Raw genomic sequence first — 9018 nt, 5'->3', positions numbered from 1 at the left:
TAGATAGATAGATAGATAGATAGATAGATAGATAGATAGGAGATAGATAGATGAGATAGATAGATAAATACATACAACTGTTATATATGATATAGATAGGTGATATATAGATAAATAGATAGAACAAATAAATATGAGATAGATAGATAGATAAGGATGGGAGATAGATGATAAATGATATACAATAGATAAATACAACAGATAGATATGAGATAGTTAGATAGATATGGATGGGAGATGGATGATACATAGATACTACAGATAGATATGAAACAGATAGGCAATATATAGATATAGATATAAGATAGATAGATATTAGATAGATATTAGATAGATAAATAGATAGACAGATGTAGTTACGTATTTTAGAATATTTCAAACATTATTCCCAATAGTTTAGGTGTTTTTTTGCCTTCAGGAGGTCATGGTAGGTTAAGTAAACAGCATTACATCAAAGTTACACAAGTATACAAAGATTATTAACCAACTGCAATAAAACAAAAGCAAAAAGGACAATGCAGGTTAATACAAAACACAGTAGTAGATATGAATGCTTTCTACTTTCTAGTAACGATCTATTCAGATGTATGTAGACAGGAATACACTGTATATGACCCGCAGAGCTGTGTACACAGTGTAAATGATGTATACAGCTATGTGCACAGACGTATACAGTATATGACCTTTAGAGCTGTGAGTACAATAACACACTGTATAGGTCTTGTAGAGCTGTGTGCAGGAATACACTGTGAATGACCTGCTGAGCTTGGTATATAGGAATACACTGTACATGACCTGCAGAACTGCGTGTACAAGAGTACACATGATAGAGCTCTGCGTATATGAATATACTGTATATGGTCTCTAGAGCATAAGTTAAGGGCCTGATTCTAAAAACCTTCAATACCCAAAGATGATGGTGATAGTAATAGGAGGAGAGGGCTCAGCTGACTGGTTATCTCCAGCTGCAGAACTGCAAGCTCTATCCCAAGACTGGAAGCCAGTAAGTAACATTTAGACACAACGATTATCGCTGTGAGCGACAATCGTTGTGTCTAAATAGGCCTTTTTTTTAGCAATAATGATGTCAGAGTAATTCCCTTTTGTATGAGGATAAGGTGACTGTGTTCTTCCAGGCAATTGCACTGACAATAATTAACCCCATAAATAAGAAACTTAATAGGCTGATATAGGGGCTCGCAGGACCTATCAGGGCTCACTTAGAAGCCGGGAGGCTGCATGCTCAGTGCTGTATGTATATATATATGTATATATGGAGAGCGATATTATGGAAACACGTGTCGGTATCCGAGTTGGAAGTTGAGTGATATCTACCACATCGACAGTTTGTAACTTGATGCTGTGGAACTACTACTCTCAGCACATCTTAATCGGCTGAATACTGTGAGTTTCAGTTGAACGGCAGCTAAACTTGAAATAGCCAAAAACTCCCCAGTTTATTGCTATAAAGAGCTATTTCTGTCGAAATCCATGTAAATGTGGCTGCAAAAATATGTATGTATATGATGAGTATTGGAAATAGAAGCTATTATCTCTGGTTATTTTAATAAGAGTATCTTAAAGTCATCTTGTCTATCTATCTAGCTATCTCATAGCTATTTATCTATGTATGTCTACGAGCTCTCGCTGTAATTTGAACACTTTTCTATTCCAATTATTACTATTTTTCATTATTTTGATAGCAATCATTAATAATCCATTATGTCCTAATTAAAACAACTACTTCATGATTTGGAGTATGACTTGTTTCAATCAATACATTAACCCTACGACACACATTATAGTATCACAATGTATATTCCACTCTAGAAGGAGCCTTTCCTGTAGGGTGAACAAGATAGATGTGTGGATCCTAGATTTCATGTCCATATGAGAAGATAAACAATCTTTTTCATGTTGTGTCTTATATATATATATATATATATATATATATATATATATATATATATATATATATATATATATATATATATATATATATATATATATATATATATAATGTGTGTGTATAACAAAAATATGTAAGTGAATGAATAAATAAATAGAGGAACGAGTAGTTATACTGTATAAATATGTTGTGCGTTTATCCTTTCCATCTTATAGCCTATTGAAGAAGAATATATATGTGTGCCCTAATTAAGTATATATGCATTTATGTTTCTGTGTGCGTATATTTGCAGTTATTTTTATTTCTTCAATATGCTATATATGTTATTTAATGCATAGCTTGCACTATATGTGTGTGTATAACGAAAATATGTAAGTGAAAAATAAATCTGTAAGTATTTGTACTGTATATAAACAATATGGCACTTGTGAATTCTTGCCCATCTTATAGCCTGTAATTAGAAAAATTAAAGAAACTACATATATGTATATATATATATACACACGTCTAAAATTAAGTATATACACATCTAAATGTTTCTCTTTGTCTTTACACACATACATAATATAGATATATATGTATGTGTGTGTGTGTAAAGTCAAGGAGAAACAGAAACATATGTATATACTTATTTTAGGTATATATATATATATATATATATATATATATATATATATATATATATATATATATATATATATATATATATATAGTTATTTTTATTTCTCCATTATCCTATAAGGTGGACAAATATACACAATTATCATATTGTTTATATACCATATAAATACTTATTTCTATATTTTCAGACAGTACATAATTTACTGCGAAGTAACATTTCTTTATTTTCATCCTTGATCCCGGTATATGACATTCTGCGCTGATACGCCTAGATGTAATCAGTCAGAGGATGATGGGTGATTATTCTATATAGGCGTAGATCTATATAAGGAGGGGAGCTATTGCTTCTGGTCGGACATGTAATAATAATGTAATAGATAATTGTCTATTTACTGAGAGCGGCAGATACACAGGACATATACACAGATATATGTGTGTGTATATAGACTATTGTGTGTATGATCAGGTCAGTGTCATATTGATGAGGTGTGTGTGATGATTGTGGGGGTGGGGTTGCTGTGTTTTTGGGGGGATGTCCTCCTGCAGCTTCTGTCAGACAATCAGGCGCTGAAGTGACAGCTCTGCTGCAGACTGAGACTGCTCTGGATTCAGGAAAGAGACAGCAAGCCGGGGAGAGCCCTGACAACAGACCCTGCACTGCAGCCCAGACTGTCTCCCCATTGACCCCGGCACCCAGCGGTCATCACATCCTACACAGCCACAAAACCGCAGAGATACATAGTATCATACTCATTTATATGCTGTCAGGTCATCACACAATAAAACGTGATATAACTGCGATATAACACGGAACCCCAAGATATATGGTTAGGACAGGTTTTGGATGCAGCGAGACAGTATAATTCATCTTATTTGATAAGATATAGATGATATATAAAGTAATCCCGACATAGAAAGACACACAGACATAAGTACAGTATGTACGGTAGTTTAGTATAGATTCAGTGTATGAAACTTCTATTTACTGGCCAATATGTAAATATAACAATACAGATAGATATATTCAGAAACACTTTAACCTTTTTGAAAAGTCTTTCACATCAGACATAAAAATGTATAAGTAAAAAAAACTAAATAAAGACGTCAGTAAAAAATATCTGTAAATGAAAACGCAAAGTAATAAGATATGTTTAATAAATTACACATAAATATCATAATACATGTATATGAAAATAAATGAATTAATAAAACACATCAGTGATTAAAAAAAAACTAAACTAAAATTGATAAGGAGGGAAAAATACACGCATTGTTTTGCAATTTCTTACTCCCTTTTGTTTGCATGAGCAAAATAAGGGCCACATATAGGATGTGTCATCGGGCTTTATGCAATTCTAGAATTGGCAGCTGGCTTTTTATATTGTAAAAAAATGAGAATCTATTCATCTCTGATATATCTATTTCACAACTATATCTATCTATCTTATATTATCTATCTAATTCATATCTATTTACGTCTACCTCATCTCTCTTAATCTATTTCACATCTATATCTAATATATATATATATATATATATATATATATATATATATATATATATATATATATATATATATATATTATATATATTCTATCTATCTCATATCTGTATATCTTTCTATCTATCTCTATATATATTCTATCTATCTCATATCTATCTATCTATCTATCTATCTATCTATCTATCTATCTCATATCTATCTATCTATCTATCTATCTATCTATCTATCTATCTATCTATCTATCTATCTATCTTCTATCTATCTATCTATCTCATATCTATCTATCTATATATATATTCTATCTATCTCCTATCTATCTATCTATTTATCTATCTATCTACGTATCTCATATCTATGTATGTGTCTATCTCATCTCTATCTATTTCACATCTATCTATCTGTTTGTCATCTATTTATTATCTATCATCTATTTACCTCTCTGTCTGTTTATTTCATATCTATGTATATGTCTGTCTACCAATCTATTTATCTATCTCATATTTCATATCTATCTCTCTCTCTCTCTATATATATATATATATATGTCTATCTTTCTCATCTCTCTCTATGTCACATCTACCGGTATATCTCTAATATTTATCTATTTCATATCTGTCTCCAATATTTATCTATTTCATATCTATCTATGTATTGCATACCTATGTATGTGTCTATCTCATCTCTATCTATTTCACATCTATCTATCTATCTATCTATCTATCTATCTATCTATCTATCTATCTATCCCCTTTCCCGTGAAAATAAGACAGTGTCTTATATTAATTATTTGTTCAAAAAGGTTTAACTTTTTTACATGTATAGCTGCCTGGACACTATTTAAATTGACTTTTTAAATTAACTGTTAGCAGGGCTTAATTTTGGAGTAGGGCTTATATTTAAGCATCCTCAAAAAGCCTGAAAAATCATTTTGCATCCTCAAAAATTCTGGAAAATCATGCTATGTCTTATTTTCAGGGTATGTCTTATTTTCAGGGAAACAGGGTATCTATCTATTTCTCATATCTATCTAGTTATTTTCTATCACCTATTTTTCTCTCTGTCTATTTCATATCTATCTATCTCATATTAATCTCATATCTCATATTTCATATCTATGTATATGTCTATCTATCTCATCTCTCTCTATGTCACATCTACATTTCTAATATATATCTATTTCATATCTATCTCTAATATTTATCTATTTCATATCTATGTATTGCATAACTATGTATGTGTCTATCTCATCTCCATCTATTTCACATCTATCTATCTATCTATCTATCTATCTATCTCACATCTATTTATTTCCTATCTAATCTATCTATCATCTATTTATCTCTCTGTCTGTCTATTGATTTCATATCTATGTATATGTCTATCTCTCATATCTATCTATCTATCTATCTATCTATCTATCTATCTATCTATCTATCTATCTATCTATCTATCTCCTATCTATCTATCTATCTATCTATCTATCTATCTATCTATCTATCTATCTATCTATCTCATATCTATCTATCTCCTATCTATCTATCTATCTATCTATCTATCTATCTATCTATCTATCTCATATCTATCTATCTATCTATCTATCTATCTATCTATCTATCTATCTCATATCTATCTATCTCTCATATCTATCTATCTATCTATCTCCTATCTATCTATCTATCTATCTATCTATCTATCTATCTATCTATCTATCTATCTATCTATCTCATATCTATCTAATCTATCTATCTATCTATCTATCTATCTATCTCACATCTATTTATTTTTTATCTATGTATCACCTATTATTCCCTCTATTTATTTCATATCTATCTATCTATCTATCTATCTATCTATCTATCTATCTATCTATCTATCTATCTATCTATCTATCTATCTCCTATCTATCTATCTATCTCCTATCTATCTATCTATCTATCTCCTATCTATCTCATATCTATCTATCTATCTATCTATCTATCTATCTCACATCTATTAATGTTTTTTATCTATTTATCACCTATTATTCCCTCTATTTATTTCATATCTATCTATTTATCTATCTCATATTTCATATCTATGTTTATGTCTATCTCATCTCTGTCTATTTCACATCTGTATCTCTAATATATATCTATTTCATATCTATCTAATGCGTAGACGCATTATGCGTTGTAGCTTCATCACGTGGTGACCTCCTTGCGTTGGACGTCCTGTGCATCGTTCCGTCATTGCCTGATGATGCTTGGCGACATGGAAGTGCGTTGCGTCGTTACGCGGTGACATAATGTACGGCACAGGAGTATTTTTGTATATAAAGAAGGAGTTTCTTTACAGAGGGATGCTTGAAAAAGGGGCCCGGTTGCCCCGAAACGCGTTGCATCAGAACCACATGCAAGTTATTTTTACGTATTGTTTTATGTTTTTTGTTTGTTTAATAAATCAGTGTCCGCTAATTCTAAAGAATTGTGGCTTTTGACACCCCGTCGGTGGAGACCTCTTAAGGCTCATCTTTCCATAAAAGAAGGGTCTCCAAGGAGGGCACCTCCCAAAGAAGTACTGTAAGTGTTTTCTATTTTTAAAAGAGGAAACCTGTACACTTCATCCCTCTAAGGAGGGTGGGACTGTTACATATATTTTATTGTCTCTTTCTTTTTCTGTCATATCTATCTCTAATATTTATCTATTTCATATCTATCTATGTATTGCATATCTATGTATGTGTCTATCTCGTCTCTATCTATCTATCTATCTATCTATCTATCTATCTATCTATCTATCTATCTATCTATCTATCTATCTATCTACTCTATTCTCTTACATTTCACTTTGAAGCTCTGTATAAGAACTTTCAGCCACAGGTTATTAAGTTAAAGGGGATGTCCCGCAGCAGCAAGTGGGGTTATACACTTCTGTATGGCCATATTAATGCACTTTGTAATGTACATTGTGCATTAATTATGAGCCATACAGAAGTTATTCACTTACCTGTTCCGTTGCTAGTGTCCTCGTCTCCATGGTGCCGTCTAATTTCAGCGTCTAATCGCCCGATTAGACACGCAGTCCGGTCTTCTTTCTTCTGAATGGGGCCGCTCGTGCCGGAGAGCGGCTCCTCGTAGCTCCGCCCCATCACGTGTGCCAATTCCAGCCAATCAGGAGGCTGGAATCGGCAATGGAACGCACAGAGCCCACGGTGCACCATGGGAGAAGACCTGCGGTCCACCGTGGGTGAAGATCCCGGCGGCCATCTTCGCAAGGTAAGTAAGAAGTCACCGGAGCGCGGGAATTCAGGTAAGCACTATCCGTTTTTTTTTTTAAACCCCTGCATCGGGTTTGTCTCGCGCCGAACGGGGGGCTATTGAAAAAAAAAAAAAAACCCGTTTCGGCGCGGGACAACCCCTTTAATATACATCACTCGCCAAGGCTCATAGGCAGACTCCATATGGGTGGAGAATTAGCAGCAGTTATGTGGGAGTCCTGTAATAAATATGTATGCTGAGAAAAATTCTTTCAAACCTGGTGATGGGGTGATTTACAGAGAGGTGTGTGGAGTAAGGTTCTGTAGATCTGCTTCTCAGTATAATCCCCATTGTCACAATGATGCGTTCTTTTAAATTCTTTGAATTTGTAATTAAAGTGGAGGTGATTTGCATAGACCTAAAAGTCAAAAACTACACACTTTATATAGTTAAATTATCCTGAGTTACATCTTGTATTATACTCCAGAGCTGCACTCACTATTCTGCTGGTGGAGTCACTGTGTGCATGCATTACTGATCCAGTACTAATCCTGAGTTACATCCTGTTTTATACTCCAGAGTGGCGCTCACTATTCTGCTGGTGGAGTCACTGTGTACATACATTACTTATCCTGTACGAATCCTGAGTTACATCCTGTATTATACTCCAGAGCTGCACTCACTATTCTGCTGGTGGAGTCACTGTGTACATACATCACTAATCCTGTACTGATCCTGAGTTACATCCTGTATTATACTCCAGAGCTGCACTCACTATTCTGCTGGTGGAGTCACTGTGTACATACATTACTTATCCTGTACTGATCCTGAGTTACATCCTGTATTATACTCCAGAGCTGCTCTCACTATTCTGCTGGTGGAGTCACTGTGTACATACATTACTTATCCTGTACTGCTCCTGAGTTGCATCCTGTATTATACTCCAGAGCTGCACTCACTATTCTGCTGGTGGAGTCACTGTGTACATACATTACTTTTCCTGTACTGGTCCTGAGTTACATCCTGTATTATACTCCAGAGCTGCACTCACTATTCTGCTGGTGGTGTCACTGTGTACATACATTACATATCCTGTACTGATCCTGAGTTACATCCTGTATTATACCCCAGAGCTGCACTCACTATTCCGCTGGTGGAGTCACAGTATACAGTACATACATTTGTAAGGGCCTTAACTCGGTATCACTACAAGATATGTGGCGGTACAGCTCTGTGCTTAGTGTGTTCCCTAATATGTTTTTATTACACTGCATACAATGACATCATTACATTGCATGTGATGTCATAGGCTGCCTGGATATAGTCTTCACTTTCGGTCCTGGAGCTTCCAGCAGCATTTTCAATCTTCAATGCACACATTTCATTAGAACGATTGCTTCTACTTGTGGTAATGTTGTCTCTCCTACTTGTAAACACTAGGATTGCTCTGTGAGAAGCCGGGTGAATGGCCGGTGGCTGCTGACACGTGGACAGGGCCTGTGACGGCCTCTCTGGCACATTGTCTTATTGGTGACTTGGTATCTCAGGGTTTTCCTCTTCTATAAACACTTCCCGATCTTTTCCTTTCAAGTGTCTCCTCACACAAATAAACACAGACAAGCACTGGCAGCTTAAGTGCCTGCTTGGCATCCATCCCTTTATACTTAACTTGCATGTGGAGCCGAATGGACTATACAGCGAGGTGCCACAATCCGTACAATGTGCATGGCTGGCCGCAGGGAAAAGCA

Source organism: Eleutherodactylus coqui, chromosome 1 (assembly GCF_035609145.1).
Source record: "Eleutherodactylus coqui strain aEleCoq1 chromosome 1, aEleCoq1.hap1, whole genome shotgun sequence".
NCBI classification, from domain to species: Eukaryota; Metazoa; Chordata; class Amphibia; order Anura; family Eleutherodactylidae; genus Eleutherodactylus; species Eleutherodactylus coqui.
The sequence above is the reverse complement of the archived record's forward strand: the minus strand, read 5'-3'. Positions refer to the sequence as shown.